Here is a 16,509-nt window from a genome sequence, read left to right as displayed (position 1 = left end):
GCTAGTGCAAGGGTGCCCTCACACTTAGTAACTTTGCACCTAACCTTCACTAAGTGAAGGTGAGACATATAGGTGGCGTATAAGTTCCTTAAGTGCAGTGAAAATGGCTGTGAAATAACGTGTGCGTTATTTCACTAATGGCAGTCCTGTGTAAAGGTTTGTCTAAGCTCCCTATGGATGGCAAAAGAAATGCTGCACCCCATAGGGATCTCCTGGAACCCCAATACCCTGGGTACCTAGGTACCATATACTAGGGAATTATAAGGGTGCTCCAGTATGCCAATTGAAATTGGTAAAAGTGCTCACTAGCCTAGAGTGACAAGTTTAAAGGCAGAGAGAGCATGAGCACTGAGGTTCTGATTAGCTGAGCCCCAGTGACACATTTAGGCACTGCACAGGTATACACGTTCAGGCCACAAACTATGAGCACTGGGGTCCTGGGATAACTGGACCGGATCCCAGTGAGACAGGCAAAAACATACTGACATACATGTAAAAATGGGGGTAACATTCCAAGAAAGATGGTACTTTCCTACAGCAGGCCACTGGCCTTTGAAGTGTAAGAGAGAGCCCCTCCACCGTTCCTGCCCAGGGAGACCCATTCAGTATGCAGATGTGTGCAGATGTATGCAGATGTGACTGAGTGTCCTGTGTTTATGGTTATCTCAGTGGAACACACAGGAGGAGCTGTCAACCAGCACAGACAAGACATGGATAAGAGATAGGGCTGTAAGGCACAGATGGCAGCAAGTGCAGAGAAATGCCAGCAATTTCTAAAATAGCAATATTAAATCCAACTTCACCAGTAAGTAGGATTTTCTATTACCATCCTGGCAATCCCAGACCTGAGAGGGCTACTCCTCCCAGATCATAATCAAAAACTTAAAAGTATATGAGGGCAGGTCTAGTGCTAGTCTATGAGAGGGGCGGGACTCACAGTAGTGGAAAAAGAATTTGTGAGTTTACAATTGTTAAAGCGTACAACTTCCTCCAATATCTGAATCAGGAACTAAGGGGGTCATTCTAAGTTTGGCGGGCAGCGGAGGCCGCCCGCCAGACTTCCCCCCTCCAAAATACCGCTCCGCGGTCGCAAGACCGCTGAGGGTATTTTGGCTTTTGCACTGGGCTGGCGGGCGACCGCCAAAAGGCCGCCCGCCAGCCCAGTGCAAAAACCCTTCCCACGAGGACGCCGGCTCAGAATTGCATTGCAGACAGTGAAAATCGCGACGGGTGCAACTGCACCCGTCGCACCCCTGCAAGTCCGCCGGCTCCATTCGGAGCCGGCTTCATTGTTGCAGGGCCTTTCCCGCTGGGCCGGCGGGCGCTCTTTTGGCGGTCGCCCACCGGCCCAGCGGGAAAGCCAGAATGGCATCCGCGGTCTTCTGACCGCGGAGCGGCCATTTGGCGGTGACCGCATGGCGGGTGGCGACCGCCGCCCGCCGCGGTCAGAATGAGGGCCTTTGTTCCTTAAAAGCCCTAACATAAGACATAACCTTGCCCTTTTATAAACATCAATTGTAGGGTCCCTGCATTAAATCTGCACAATGGAGTCACGTTTATCTGTATCCCAGCTGGGCGTGTTTTTCCTTTCTAATCCTAATATTTCAGTAGTTTCTGGCAAATGAATTCACGATGTATTTTAGAACTGGACTTCACTTTGTATATCTACTGTGCACATGTTGCTTCCTAAATGACAGAGGAGAATAATGTACTTGGACCAGAAAATAAAGGGGAAAATGTATACACCCCTAGCACCACCCTGCACCACTTTAATGTCATTATTTGTGACCTTAATGTGGCCCAACAAAGGCCGATATCCCCACGCTGTATTTACAGAGTGGCGCAATGCATGCATTGCAGCACTCTGTAACCCTTTGCGCTACATTATGCCTGTGCCAAGCATATTGTATGCAAAGGGAGAAGTCCCCCATTGGGGTAGCGGGGCAATAAAAGGCGCAAGGAAATCTATCAGATTTTCTTGTGCTTTTTTGTCCGGCACTTTTAACGCACCAGAGCAGGCATTTAAAGGGGCCTTCCATTCTTTAGAATGGGCCGCTATATACTGTGCAGGAGTAGCACCAACTTTTTGGAGCTACCCGTGCACAGTACATCAATAGTGTCATGAAAACCTATGCAATCGCCCCCTACCCTGCGCCATGGTGCACTGTATTTTAAATAAAGAGGTGCAGGGAAAGGAGCCCTAAACTCAGTGCAGTGCCACTTTCTATAAATCTTCCACTAAGTCTGTTCAGAGTATATGGCTTAAAACAAGCTGTGAAGTTATAAGGAGGCTGTACAGACTGGACACTTTTGAGGACCCCACACATATTTATACGTTTCTGTATGTTCTGAACGGCTGAAGTGCACATGGAAAGTGTGAATGAGCAATGGTCATTTCAGAAATTAGGAGTACAGAGAATATGTTGTTATCTTTTTGACTAGTAGTACAAACACGTATTTCACATTTACCGCAGTGCAAGGCCTAATTCAATAGGCACATTTAAAATCAGGTGGGCCTTGTGAGAGCTAAACATGTTTAGTCTAGGGTTGCTACTGATTCAAATGCAAAGATTTTTGCTACAACAGGTAAAGAGGATCTATGTGTTGAAAGAAATTGATGAGAGGTGATATTTAAGTCATTATTGATCCTTTCAAAGTTCTATTAGGACCATCTTGGCATTCCCTTTATCATACTTTGGACTGTTTTATTTTACACAGACTTTAGCATTGATGTTTCGAGGTGTGAAGATGTTCTTAATAACACACCTTAATACTGTGGAGTGAGCAAAAGAGTGAAAACATAGGCCTCTTAAACAGGGTGAAAATGAGGAACATGAAGATATTAAAGAGGTAGATGAGAGGTTGAAGCCTTGTTGGAATCTGTACCTGAAACAGAAGACCAAAAATCATTGACAGGAGGCCATGGCGAAGCCCATTAAACTAGATAGGCATGGAAGGACAGACACAGGGAAGTGGTTGATTTGTTTGTGAGTCTTCTATAGGAGAAGCACCCTGCAGAGGCTGTCATAGTTGGACTCTTGCGCCAGGCAGGACTGCCGGTTTAGGGATGACAGCACTTTTGTTGCTAGGCGACTAGGCCAATCCTACTAGAAGTGGCAACTGTTGGCCCAACCCTCCCAGCTCACAAGCAGTACCTCACCAAAAACACAAACAGTAAAAGGTGATTTGTGGCAGCCTTTACGCATGGACTCAAGAGTGCGACATATCAGGGGAGACGTGGATAAACGGTGATTACCATTTTCCCACATGAGCAACATGTCTCAGTCACGCACAGGCAATGAAGGAGATGCAGTACACTTTTCAATACGTTTTATTTACAAGACTGCAATCTACTGTAAATTGAATGGGCTGCAATGATTAGGACAATGAACAATGCAAGAAACAGAATTGTGAAAACGGGAGTCACGAGTACAAAGTCTGTCACCATCTTTTCTTGCAATAACATGTGATATGAAATAGATATGAAATAGGCCCTAATTCCCTAACATGATGAACATAATCTCTAACCTAAAGAGAACTAAGATTGTTAAATCTAATCTGCCAGAACCATCTCCATGAGAAGAACCCCCAATCCTTGTTAGCTTGGAATGAGGTCTCTAGATCAGAGTCCATGGGGACTCAAAGGCTGGGTCTGCATCAAGGCATAGATAGCGTTGATGGCATCTGGTAGGAATCCCTTTTATAATTTTGTCTGTGTGAGATGTATTTATACAGATCTTGTAGGACCCCTGATGCAGGTATGTTCCCAAACAGTAGATAAAAAGGCGTGCTTAGGGCGGCAATTTTATAAACAATTACCTGAAGGTACATTATGTTACTGTCACACGAAAGTGGTAAAGTAATGCTGTGATTACCTAGGTATCTCATTTATCTTTGACGCTCATAATGATGCCTTTACAGAGTGGCACTGATAATGTGAAACTAAAACATCTTCCTAATTATAAACATAGCATCCATCTTGCAAGAAATAATTAAATAAGTGTGCTAAAATAGAGCAAGCTCAGTAGGTTAAAAGTCACTGGATGACGGGGGCACAGGCCTGCAAGCCACAAGGCCAAGCTAAACTCCTGATTCCCATTAAAGCTAAATAGGTTCCACCACAAGGCAACATGAGTAGTAAGACACTTTGGGGCAGGTTTAAGAAAAGTTGCTCTGTACCCAGCGCAGTACCCTTTTTCTTGTGCCCCTTAGGGCCCCCCTACCTCCACCATGTGTGCTATGTATTTAAAATACTGTGCACCATGGCGCAGGGTAGGGGGCAATAACGTCAAAATCTTTGACGCTATTGATGTACTTTTCAGGGATAGTGCCAACATTTTGGTGCTGACCCTGAACAGTACAGAGGAGCCAATTGTAACCAATGGTGTGCCCCCTTTTAATGCCTGCTGTGAGCACACATTAAATAAGTAGCCGCTAGAAAAGACACAGTGGAATCTCTTAGATTTCACTGTGCCATTTTGGCGATCTCCCTAACGGGGCAACACATCCTTTGCATACATTATGTATGGTGCATGCATAATGTGGTCCAAAGGGGTACAAAGCGCTGCAACGCATGCATTGCCCAACTTTGTAAATATGGCACAGTGATTTTTAAAGTCTAAATAAAAAAATGACGCCAATGTTGCACTAGTGATTCTTAAATCTGGGCCTTTCTTTTGACATTTAGGTAACACGTGTGGTGAATGTTAACTTTATGTCTAAAATGGCTTTGGTATTTTAGATTGGGGAACGCCCAAAGAAAAAAGCTTCATTAAGGGCATCTCCTCATGTTCTCCAAGATTACAGAGTAAGATATACGTTTGCCATTCAATCAAAAGTAGCTACCTATGCACATGAGGAAAATAGAAATTTACCAAATAAAAGATTTCCAGGTCTTTTGGTATATTGCTGTGGTTCTCTAATGAAACAAATGTGTGTGCTGACATTGTGGCTATTGATGGCTTTCGAAAGAGATTACATATGTTTGGTGCATTGGCAATAATAAGAGAGAAACCTTCTAGCATACCACATGTCAATTAAGATATTTTAGAGCAGTAGAGACCATGTTTTACCTATTAAGTGTGGAATGGATAGAAAGATCTGAAATATTAGAGAACAGATCCCTCCAAATATATTAGCAATCAAGTGAAAAGACTGCCATAGGGGACTGATTCAGCCTAATACACATTGATAGGCCTTATGAGACATAAGAAGATAAAACTTTTACATTCATAGTGAACAAAAATTACTGATGTGACAATAAATAAAATACATTGTACCACAAAGAAGATTGCTTACTGGATTCCAGCAACAATGTTACAAATTTGGGATTACTGAAACTTTTGAAAACCATGTTTTGAAAATATTTTTGTTATTTTGTGTTTGTTAAGATTTTTGTTCTGAAATGGATGTGTGTCTATGGAACTGATAGATCAAAAGTGTTTGCGTATGGAAATTGTCCATTGTGATGGTGGGGGGTCAAATGGATTAGTAATTCTAAATATACAGTATAGTATCTAAAATATTGTATGTGTGTAATATGTATTACTCTTTACTACAGATATATATGTTTCTTAAAAGTTATAATTGGTATATATTTAATATGATTGATGAAATTGAACTGTCCATTATACAACTTCCACTGAGTGAAGTTATTATTAATTAATCACAGATTGACAGGAGCTTTGCAATCCCGGCAACTCTGATAATGAATTTCCTGTTTCAAGACAATTTGCTAACACTATTGGCAATGGATGTATGATGTAACAACACCTGTGTATATCATGCATGCCTTTACAATGCAGGCTCAACAACGACCACATCTTTACCATGCATGGCTTTACCATGCATGCCTTTACACTACATGTCTCTGCAACAAATGTTGTTGTTAAAGCATCTTTGGTAAACAAACTTGTGTGATAAATTCTCTTCCAGCCTGCCCCTTACACCTGATACCATACTCCACCCCGACCAAGCACTTATAACTGCCCCTTTCACCCCCTGCCCTGAGTCCTAAATGCTCCTGCCCTGAGCCCTAAAAGTAACCCTGCCTTTTCTTAAAACACACCCAACCCCTGCCCCACCCTGAGCCCTAAAACCTACCCATCCCTGTCCAAAAAACTACTCCACCCCGATCCCGCCCCGAATCCTAACATCTACCCCACCCTGTCCTAAAAACTACTCCAACCCCCCCACCCTGTGAGGAACCAGGAAAGATTAAACCCCCACCCAGGGTCTTCTTCCCAGCGGTGGAGGGACACCCTTGTCCCCAGGGTCAGTTTAGCAGAGAGTTCACAAATCAGACGGAGTCACCAACTGGAGGAATAAAGAGAAGTTTATTACATGAATTATAGCTCGAGCTAATACAGAGTCCCAGGACAGTCAAGTGACTATCCTACGGAGGCTGCCCCTTCACTTTGGGGCACCCAACCTTATATACACACAAAACTGCTTAGTCAGAGGACAACTCCACCCCTAGCGCATTCAAGGTCCTCTACGGCCTTCAGAATATTTCAGGGATACACGTGTGGTGGGAGAAGGTACAGATGCAGCTGGCAGGAGGTGGCAACGACCTGTACAAACTTGTTCTGGCAGTTACTGATTAAGCACGACAATTCTCTGAACTGTGATTGGAAAAAGTAAATGGCAGCAATAAGCAGATTGCAGCCCAAGGCTGCGAGCACAAGGTCAATCATTAAAGTTCAAGAGGTTTGTCGAGCACATGGCAACATAATAAAGATAAACAGATGCCTAGCAGCTATGGTGTATGATTAACTTAATGTACATTTTCTCAATCCCTCAATTTGCCACTGTGAGGCAAGTTTGAACGTCATTCAGTATCTATGTTAATGGACATAAGGTCTTTTATCTCCTGCTCAAGGGACAGCATAGCCGTGTGTTGAGGAGGGCGAACAGGCCAGGGGGCAAGGGATGCCATACAGCAACCGCACAAAGCAGGTAGGCACTGTACACAAAGACAACAGGTGAGGAATACAGCAGCGAGCCCAAAAAGGAATATTAGTATCTTCCAGCCCCATTGGGAAATCAAGCACCAAAAATAGTCGGTCAAGGACCATGTTCCTTCGTCTTGGTGTATTGTGGAAGCTATCATATGCAACCTTTGAATAGCTTTATACACTGAAGGGGCATTGTCTGGTATATAAATGCAGCAGCTCGATCCGATCAAAGTACAATCTCCACCACGGTCTGCCAAGATAATGTCAAGAACCATTCTGTTTTGAAGAGTAACAAGGCGGTCAGCAGCGAGCTCTGCAGTGATGTTACTCAGAGCTCCTACTGTTTCATTTATTGTTGCTTCCACGACTCGTGTGAGATGTCTGATATCCCTACTGTTCATCATAGGGCCCCAAAATGGAAGGTTTCCTTTAAAGTAGTCCAATGCTTCTTGTGCTGAGGTATCTTCTGCAGATATTACCCCTCTCCGAGTCCTGTGGTATTGAGGGCCAGCTGTGTAAGTTGGTGGTAGTAACCAAGCAATGTAACACATGCCGGTCCAGGTGGGTACCAAGGAGGTGTAGGCATTATTACCACAAACAAAATACGAGTTTCGTGATGGTATCATGGTAGGCCAATTAGTTCCATTCAATATTACTGTAGCATTACAGTTACTGGTATCTACACTTCTATTACCACTTTTCTGAAAACAAAGTGGAGCCTTGACCTGTGTTACAAAAAATCTTTGGCCAATCCGGGGTGTGGTATTAAAGGATAAAAAATATATGTCAGTAGACCTATTTCGTCGGTCAGCATATGCTGACTTTTCTTCCTTTGTTCCATAAACTCTCGTTCCAGTGGGCCAGCATAACCAGTATAGGTGGGTGACCAATAGTCCGGAATTAGTAGCATCCATTGAGGTAGCCCAAATGGCTGATAGTTCATGCCAGGCGCTGCAGGAGCCATCAAAAGAAAAAGGGAATGCAATATATGGCAACCTTCTTTGCACGGAACTCGGTAGCAAGCCACATATCCAACAATTTGTTCTATTTACAGCCAGCTGATGTTGATGTAACATAGATATTAAGGTATTGTTTTCATTTTCCTTACGTCGTCCTTCCTCATGGGGTGGTAAGGAAACATGGCTGTGTTCTGGAGGCAGTGGTGTAGTTGGTGAGACCTCTGAGTCAGAATCATGTATTACCCACCCAATGCAGGACAGAAGTACCAAAAATAGTATTGTTATGGTGAGACAAGCGATACGTGGGCCTACTAGTCTTTTTAAATTACTTATTTTCTTCTTTTTCCTCTTGTATCCTTCTATAACACCCATTTCTCTTTATTGCTTGTCCCACTAGCAGTTCAGTCCAACCTAGGTGCTGCCCGTGACTGGTAGTTGCTTCACTGTGGGGTGATTCCAGCAGTCCTATTGACACACTCTGGTCCGCCCCGACAGTCAAAATCACGGCCCTGCAGTGGACAAGTAATCAGTTCATTGTTCATTTTCATATTTTCGTGGGCGGAAATCGTATCTTGTGGACTGTGGTATGGTATGGTCAGGAAACAATTGTTCAGTGTGACCAAATCTGAGGGAACCTCCTGCAGCACACTGTCGTTCTGTTTTTTATCACTCCGCGTATTGTTGCTGAAATGGTCCTCAGTCGTCGGGTGGTCACCACTTTTTATTTCATCAGAGGGTACGAGTAGGGGTACTTTCTTACAGTGGGATGCATGTATCCAATTCTTAGCTCCCTCGACTTTAAATGCTGTTCGAGTAGCAAGGAGGACCTGTCGCTGAACTTTCCATCGAGGTTCGAGACTCTTTTTCCGCTGGAAATTCTTTGTGAGGACCCAGTCTCCAGGTAGTATCTTGTGGCCTGGATCAGTGGATACAGATGGAAGTGCTTCACGCACCTGTTGGTGAATAGAACACAAAGAATTCATTTAAATAGTCCATCAAAACAGGATGTTCTAGTTCTGAGTACTTGTGAGGTCGAGGGACCGCCCAGACATTTGCTGGCCTACCCATCACTATCTCATGGGGTGACAACCCTGATCTAGAGTGAGGCGTCACCCTGACAGACATTAAAGCCAGGGGCAACGCGTCCGGCCACCGTATACCGCGTTCTGCGCATATTTTTGACACCTTCAATTTAAGTGTGCCATTATGTTTTTCAACTAGTCCTGCTGACTGGGGGTGGTTAGCTGCATGAAACTTCTGACGGAGGCCCAACCCTTCACACACCCTTTTCATAACCTGCCCTACAAAATGACTCCCATTATCTGACCAGACACACCTTGGGACCCCAAACCTTGGGAAGAACTCCTTCAGAAGTACCTTTGCAGTGGTAAGGGCAGTATTATCTTTAGTAGGGTAAGCTTCTACCCACTTACTAAACATACAGACCACAACTAGGACATATTTCAAGTTGTTACACCTTTCCTTCTCAATATAATCCATTTGTAGTACTTCAAAGGGATACGTTGGTGGGGAAAAATGCCAAGCGGGGACTGAGGCACCCTTCCCTATGTTATGTTGTAAACAAATCATGCAGGATTGAACCAATTGCTCAGCTACTCTTCTGATATTTTTATTAGACCAAACCGGATCAAGCAAATCACAAATGCTTTTCGCACTAACCTGTGCAGGACCATGGGCCATAGTCACTAGTGGCATCACGAATGCATCGGGTAACATCCATCTTTCCCTCTGTGACAGATCTGTCCAGCACAGCGTATTTTCATCTAGCTTGGCCTTCCCTTCTTCCCATTCCTTTCTCTCCTGTTCAGTTGCCTCATCCTGTATCTTCCTGACTCTCTACTGTGTTCCCAAATATTTCATGGGGATGAACCTTCTCTGTACTATCTACCACATACATGTGTCTTGTCTTTGCATACACTGTATCTTTTGCTGTCTGATCGGCTAGGGCGTTGCCCTGTCCAGTTTCATCTGTCACCTTTTTGTGTGCACTACACTTCGAGATAGCCATTGTTTTGGGCAACGCCAGGGCAGAAAGTAAGTTAGTTATAAGGGTCCCATGTTGAATATGTGTCCCATGTGAAGTGAGGAATCCTCGTTCTGCCCACAAGCGACCAAAATTGTGTGGTACGCCAAATGCATACTGACTGTCCGTGTAAACATTCACATTAAGTCCTTTACTTAACTCAAAGGCTCGTGTTAGAGCTATTAATTCTGCGGCCTGAGCAGAGTTATGTGGTATTCTAGCTGTTTCAACTACAGTGGTAGCTGTTGTAACTGCATAGGCTGCAGAGGTAGTGCCATCGGGTAGCTTGATGCATGAACCATCTACGTACATTATGCCATCAGGGTCTCTCAGTGGAGTGTCCTGTAAGTCCACTCTCCCTTTTGTTTCATCCTCCGTCCGGAGAATGCAGTCAAGTATGTCATCATAAGAATCTTCAGTTTTTTCAGTAATTGGCAATAAAGTGGCAGGATTGAGCGTGTTGCACCTTTTTTATGTTATATGACTAGCTAAAAGTGCCAGTTCATAAGTAGTTAATCGTGCATTAGTAAGATGCTGTGTTTTTGTTTTGTTTAATAGTGCGTCAACAGTGTGTGGGACCAACAGGGTGAGGGGTGAATCCATGACTATCCCGGCCGACTGGCGCACTGCGACCGCTGCAGCGGCTACTGCCCGTAGACAGCTCGGGAGTGCACGGGCCACTGGATCCAGAAGGGCCGAAAAATAAGCACAGGGGCGTTGTTTGCCGCCATGCTCTTGGGTTAACACTGATAGTGAACATCCATTTCTCTCGCTCACATATAACTGAAAATCTTTACGATAATCAGGCGTACCCAGTACAGGTGCTGTGCAGAGTGTATTTTTCAATTCATCAAAACCAGACTGAAAATCATCATTCCATTCAATCTTTTCAGGACAATCTTTGTGGGTGAGATGCAAAAATGGTTTTATCAAAAGAGAATAATTAGGAATCCATTGACGACAGAAGGAGGTAATACCTATAAAGGCCCTAACCTCTCTGTGTGTCCTTGGAACCAGTATGTCTCGTATAGCTTGTATTCTCTCAGCCGTTAACGTACGTCCCTCCTTAGACAGGAGGTGTCCTAGGTATATAACCTCCTGTCTACAATATTGCAATTTGGAGAGGGAGACCTTATGGTGATGGTGTGCAAGATGTTTCAATAAGGCTACAGTATCTGTTTTACAATTTTGTTCTGAAGTGGATGCTATTAAAAGGTCATCCACATATTGAACCAGCGTCGAGGAGCAAGGAAAAACAAGGGCATCTAATTGACCCTTGAGAGCCTGGCTAAAAATGCTAGGCGATTCAGTATAGCCTTGTGGAGCGTGACAGAACCGGAAACTGCGACCACCTAGTGAAAACTCAAAGATGTGTCTACTATCTGGATGAATGGGAATGCTAAAGAATGCATTCTTAAGATCGATAACAGAGAACCAAGTAGCGGAGGCAGGTATCATTGTTAATAATGTCATAATGTCAGGAACAACAGGGAACTGGTGTATTACAATATTATTGACCGCCCGTAAATCAATAACAAATCAGAGTCCTGGAGATACGGTGCCATCAGATAATTATTTATGAACAGGAAGGACAGGACTGTTACAATCATTACCACGCGTTTCTTCAATGACACCCAAATCAATCAACTGGGTCACAATATTTTTGAGTTGTTGTTCAATGTGTTGGGATAATTTGTATTGGGGAAGACGAGGCAATTTGACACTGGCTTTCAAGCGTATGACATACGGTGGTATGTCCAGACATCCAACATCGTCCTTATGTGTGGACAATTAACGTTCTGGCAAATCTCAAAGTTCGGGTGGAAGTGGTTTTGACAAAAATTGTGACGGGGAAATATTTGGACCTAAAGTGACATGAACTCCATCCGGAGAGCAATAAATGGTGGCGTACAATTTCTTTAATAAGTCCAAACCCAATAAATTCTCACTAGAGGCCGAAGTAAGAATGAGAGGGGAGCTAATGGTGTAAGGACCTATAGCAACCCATAGAGACGTTAATATTGACAGATAGAGGGACCCCTTGGACCTCTTCCTGTTTAACAGAACTTTTGGTGGCCCCAGTATCTACCAAAAAATCATGTGGAGTACCGTCTAATTGTACCTCAACGTGAGGGCCATTCTGCCTAACAGGAATAGAAACTGGACCCACCCCCCTCTGTCGAAGGCTGTCCTAGTCAAAGGAGGACCCCTGGCCTTCATACGCATCATAATCGTCATTAAAATATTGACGCTGGAATGAAGCATCAAAATAATTCGGGTGGGGGGTACTGTGGGACCGTGAAGGGGCCTGCTGGTGGGGTCTGTCTGCAGGACCAGACCTACTGCGTGGTCTGTAGACCTGTTGCGGTGGGGGCATGGGGCGGCCTGTGGAGTTGTCCTTATTGGGGCAGTCACTCTTCCAGTGGCCCTCCTGCTTGCAATAGGCGCAATAATTGTAGGAGAGGGAAGAACGGGGAGGGCGTTGGGACTGCTTTCTGTCATTGGGAGGTCCTTGTGACCTTGATCTGGACTGCTGTTGATGGGGCTGAGGGTAGGCCTGCTGAAATAACACCTTCGTTTTTAACTCCTTCATTTTTTTCTCCTTGTTCTATCTCCCTGTTCTCATAATATTGGGCCATTGTCAGTATTCCAGTGGCAGTAGAAACTGGCCACATACTTTCAAACAATTTTTATTTTCCCTTTATGTCTGGTAATAAATTGTCCACGAATTTGTCAACAAAGAGTCTTATCCCCCCTTCAGTGGTCATGTCTTGGCCGCTTTAATCAGAAAAGACACCCTCAAACCTTGTATAAAAGTCTGAAACACCCTCGTCCTTTTTCTGTTTACAGGCGGCCAATTTATCCCAATTTATCCTGTGTGGTGCAAGTATGGTCTTCACTAAATCCAAAATACGCAGTGGGAGAGCCAATATAAGTGGGTCTGGTTTCGCTCCCCCAACCCTGTCTCTTTCTGCTGCTTGCAATTGGTCCCACATGCCCCCTAGTTCAGCATGGTCGTGCCTCCGTATTTTTTACCATACTTCCTGTGGGACTACTGCTGCCATTAACATGTCAATATCGGACAACGTCATAGTACATGATTCAAGAATTTGTTGCAATTCTTTATAATATCCTGCAGGTTTCTTACGGGGGTCAGCTAAGGCGGCTTTTAGGGTAAATGTTTCAGATCTTTTCCATGGGGTGTGTACCCACATTTGTTGAAAATGCCCTGCGGTAATAACTTGGCCAGCGTCATCCGTCACCGGTTCTCGACAAACCGGCGGAACCTCTCTCATGGGAAACATGGATGCCCTTATAGAAGGGCTACATGTACACAGGCGGACACTATATACAAGAAGAGTAACAACATAATCATGTAGACCAGAACCAAACGGCAGTCCAGTAGAGGCGCTTTTTCGGAGGTCCACCAGTCCCGCAGGAGCTGAGGAACCATCATCCTCATATTCTTGTATTATAATGTTGCACATAAGGGTGGCTGCATGTAACTGAACTAAACTATCCCATTCTTTCATAGTGTGGACAATGTCCCTGACGCCATAGTCATTCCAATTAGTCATCCACCTCTGTGTCATTTCTTCAATGACATCTTCCTCTTGTGAATTAGAGAACAAGTGTCCACGCAGGGTGCGCTTTCGCGGGGTCATGGGACGGGGGGTATCTGTGGTGTCTAAACAGGAGTGAGGGGTGGGCCAAACGGGGGCCAGTCGAGGGGTGGGGACAGTCGGGCGGGGTGTATCCTCTATAGGTCTGGTGACAGGAGGGGTGGTGGTGGGTGGCGGAGCACTCGCCTGAGATCCAACCGGGGGTGGCACAATAGGGTCACCTGGTGCAGGTTGAGGATGTAGGGTAGGATATATTGGTGGAGTATATAACGGGGGTTTATCTAACATATCGTTTTAAAGGGTGTCTTCCTCTTGTGGCTTATCCACTACTGTCCTGGAAGAATAACAATTATCAGTTTGTAAGTGAAGCCTTCGGTCATGTTCTAAAAGTTTCTGTTGATGTTCAGCTACGTCAGAGTCATATACCTTTTCAGTCACCATCCTGGTCTTATGTCTCTGTAATTCTTTCTCTGCCTTCCTACGTCGTTGGTCTGCTTCTTTCTGCCAAGTCCGTAGTGAATCAAACATCCCTGGTCTACTTTTTGTCACAAACACACGTTCCTGTAAATAGTCTAATTTATCTTTAGCAAATGTCCCGTGAATAGGCCATTGTAAATCAGACCTACCTTTGGTTCTTTTTCTCCATATATCAGACCAGATAATCGGACCTATGCCATATTTAACATATATATCATGATTCGGAGTCCCGGCCGGAGGAGCGGGGCATGTTTCCTCCAGGCGGGAGTCCCTACTGCAAAGACAACAACACAGTTTCCTGAAACAACTGAACGCTGGCATTCTTTCAGTATTTAAAAAAAAAAGATTCTTACACCAGTGGTTTGAATACACCAAATGAGTGGCAAATATGCCTTTTGCTTCCTATATACTTAAATGACAACTGAGATCAGTCTTACCACTGACGTTGATCTTTGCAAAGAGCGATAGAAACCGTACAATACTCACAGACCTATTTTTAGACAGGAATCTTTCAATTTCCGTCCTTATCAACACTTCTGTTATAGTCCAACAGTTGGGGACTCCAGTAGTTCACAGAAAACAGAGACCCGAATTCAGACAGCGCCAGGAGAAATCGAGACGGCTGGAAGACACACAGTGGAGATCTGCAGGTCCACGACAGAGAACGAAGCTCAGAATCTGGTGTGGGGCGCCTCCCTTGGAAATCCAATCATGAGTCCTCCATCACCTGGTCGGTCCCCTGGATGCCTGACTCGGGTCTCTGTTCGGGCGCCAACTGAGGAACCAGGAAAGATTAGACCCCCACCCAGGGTCTTCTTCCCAGCGGTGGAGGGACACCCTTGTCCTCAGGGTCAGTTTAGCAGAGAGTTCACAAATCAGACGGAGTCACCAACTGGAAGAATAAAGAGAAGTTTATTACATGAATTATAGCTCGAGCTAATACAGAGTCCCAGGACAGTCAAGTGACTACGGAGGCTGCCCCTTCACTCTTGGGCACCCAACCTTATATACACACAACTGCTTAGTCAGAGGACAACTCCACCCCTAGCGCATTCAAGGTCCTCTACGGCCTTCAGAATATTTCAGGGATACACGTGTGGTGGGAGAAGGTACAGATGCAGCTGGCAGGAGGTGGCAACGACCTGTACAAACTTGTTCTGGCAGTTACTGATTAAGCACGACAATTCTCTGAACTGTAATTGGAAAAAGTAAATGGCAGCGATAAGCAGATTGCAGCCCAAGGCTGCGAGCACAAGGTCAATCATCAAAGTTCAAGAGCTTTGTCGAGCACATGGCAACATAATAAAGATAAACAGATGCCTAGCAGCTATGGTGTATGATTAACTTTATGTACATTTTCTCACCTGTACCCTAAAATCTACTCAACTGTCCTAAAATCTACCTATCCCCCATCGTAAACACTTCCCCAGCCTCCCCCCAAACCAATTGCTCAGTTGCAGCGGCTGACTGCTTATGATAGGTCTGGCAAGGTGTATGTGCTTTAGTGGGATGGGTTTAGTTGTGTGAATCCTATTGATCCGACGCCTTGACTAACAATTGCATCTTGTTAATATTGTGGAAAAATTGCTTAATAAATACGTACCGACCCAGGAGGTAGATAACCTCTATGATATATGTTGTAATGCAATGGCTATTTACGCAAGGCAATGAGCTGCACCTGTATGTAATAAGGGTAGCTTTGGGTTCAGACATTGAGTGCTAGGTAGTGGCTGCTACTACCCAAGGCTGAATCTTAAATATTTTTGAAGTCCTACAATCTGTTTGATACCATGTTACACATTTAATGATCCCGAAGTGCACACCAAGTCCCCTCACTTGCTAGCTATACAATATGTGTGCTTACAATATTTCTCTTGTTGTTACTCAGCAGCCTTAGTTATATGAGTTATCTCGGGGACAACCTATGTTAACTTTTGCAGCATAACAACAACAGGTCAGTATTATTAAGATTTGTGTACAAAGTCAGGAATAAACCATTAATTGTTAACCCAACAATTCCTAGACTGGTTCACCACCAGAAATGATTTAATATTTTTGTCAGTTGCAGAATGGGAGGGAGTTCTCCAGTTGTGCTGAATTTGAATGACATGGTCTACGCTGGCGAACTTGGATCGAGAAGCTCATAGTTGACAATGTTTGTAATTTAATTTCATCCGCATGGAATATGATCTCTTCCTTTAGAGAACACATTGCATTCTTAGTGGAAGGATGGCCTTTTATATTCGATTAGTGACAGGTATGTTGTACAAAGGCAGCTATCAGCAAGACTTTGCAGTGCTGCCAGTCATTCAGATTGTTTGCTACAGGATTTCATGGTTCGCCATGTCTGACCATCGCAGACCACTAAGCAGTCGTTATGTTGTGCTCTCCTCATCTCCAAGTTGAATAGCAATGTCACATTTAATGAGTTCCAGTGGGTGTATCATTGT

This window comes from Pleurodeles waltl, chromosome 2_2 (genome assembly GCF_031143425.1).
Source record: "Pleurodeles waltl isolate 20211129_DDA chromosome 2_2, aPleWal1.hap1.20221129, whole genome shotgun sequence".
NCBI classification, from domain to species: domain Eukaryota; kingdom Metazoa; phylum Chordata; class Amphibia; order Caudata; family Salamandridae; genus Pleurodeles; species Pleurodeles waltl.
Note: the sequence above shows the minus strand (reverse complement) of the source record.